This window comes from Calidris pugnax, unplaced genomic scaffold (assembly GCF_001431845.1).
Source record: "Calidris pugnax isolate Ruff unplaced genomic scaffold, ASM143184v1 scaffold103, whole genome shotgun sequence".
Classification (NCBI taxonomy): Eukaryota; Metazoa; Chordata; class Aves; order Charadriiformes; family Scolopacidae; genus Calidris; species Calidris pugnax.
The window spans coordinates 14492406-14494063 of NW_015090990.1; the positions used below are offsets into that span (position 1 = coordinate 14492406).

General features: G+C 43.8%; 1 protein-coding gene across 1 annotated transcript in view; it reads right to left on the reverse strand.

Annotated features, from left to right (window-relative positions):
- The window catches only part of INO80D (INO80 complex subunit D), a 46197-nt gene extending 45410 nt beyond the window's left edge, over positions 1 to 787 (reverse strand). The window contains exon 1 of the mRNA XM_014954438.1: positions 275 to 787. The gene's annotated coding sequence lies outside the window, so the exon portion shown is untranslated. The remainder of the gene's footprint in view (positions 1 to 274) is intronic.
- Between the last annotated feature and the right edge of the window lie 871 nt (positions 788 to 1658).

Consider the following 1658-nt stretch of genomic DNA (forward strand, 5'->3'; position numbering starts at 1 on the left):
TCCCCCGCCGCCCTTCACCTCCCGGGCAAAGGCGCCGCGGCGCCGCGCCCCGACCCTCCCGCTGGGCCCCGGCGACCGTCTCACCCCCCTTCGGCGCTCATCTCGGCGCCCGAAAGGCTCAAAAACCCCCTCGGCTCCCTTCACCCCCCGCTGCGGCCTACACCGCCCCGGCCGATCCCCGGCCTCGCGTAGCCCGCCTCCCCGCCCGCCCTGCACCCTTCGCACCGCCTGCCGCGCTACGCGAGCCCGGGGATGCAGGCCGGGCCTGGCTTACCTTTCCAGCTGCTTTTTTTTTCTCCTCTCTCTCCTCTCCCCCCTTTCCCTCTGTTGGGCTGACAGATCAGAGTTTCCTCCCCAGCAGAGGGACTGGGAATGGGCTCGGGCTCTGTGCTGAGGAGCTGCTGCCCCCCTGGCTCTGAGAAGATCCTGCTTTTTCTGGGGAGGAAGCTTTGGGGGCTCTTTATTATTTTAAAACTACAAAGTGCTCAGAGGGTAGGTGATTATTAAGGGGAATCCCTGAATATATTCTCCAGCAAAGAAGGCAGGGCTGCTGGGGCTGCTCAAGAAGAGAGCCAGCAGCCTCCTACAGCACCACTACAGGCACTGAGAGGACATAACATCAGAGAGCGGCTCCTCTGCCCTCCAAAACAACAACTTTCCTACCATCTTGGAGGTAGTAGAGAGGGAGAGAGGGAGGGGGAAAAAAAGTACAGAAGGTTTTTATAAAGTGTCAGTTTAGGGGAGGGAGCCAAATGGCCAAAACCAAATTTTTTATAATTTTTATGACTTTTTATTTTAAATAAAAATAAAATACAAAGGCATGTGGCTGAAGAAATAATTTTCTTTATAACCTGTTAAGATCAGCTTTCTGGAAAAAAAAGGAGGTATGGTAAAAAATATATATTTTTAGTAACTTTGTTTTTCTTTTAAAAATTAAAAAATCGTATTTTTTTTGCTGTAACTTGTAAAGTTGGTAACTTTTTTTTTTTGTCGTTGTGTGCTAATTCTAAAAATTAGTGTGTAATTGTGAAAGTTAGTGTAACTTTTTTTTTTGGTACTCGTACTCTCAGAACAGCTGAAATATTGATGTGGGATAGCTTGGCGTAACTGTACTATTACATCTTTCTCTCTGAAGGCATTGCAAATAAAACGGAGTGTACAGGTAGGAAAAAAAAAAGGTATTTTTTTATTATTTTTTTTTCCTAAAGTAGCCATATAGAGAAGCTATGGAGGACTTAATGTGAGTGGAATATATATATATATGTTCCTGTGATATGTATCAGAGGAATTCTGTTAATCTGTTGTAAATTTAGCATTGTCTGCCCTTCAGGATGGGATGTGAAAAAATAAAGCTGATAGCAAAAAATTTGGAAGCAATACTTGAGTCTTGTTTCTAATGTTTTCAAAGCACTTTGCAACCTTCTGAAATCTGGTTTGGTTCTTTTTAAGTTACTGTTTTGATCTGGGGGCTTTGTACCTGATATTTATCAATACTGTTATTCCTGACTTCTTTACAAAGTTGAGCAATGCTATAAATTTGCACTGCAATATCTTGTAGTTTGAAGTAGTCGTATTTTTCTTTGTTGCAGGTGTTTTTATTAGATTATTAAAAATACATGAAATGCTGTCAAAACAATGTGAGATGCTGTGGTGTATCT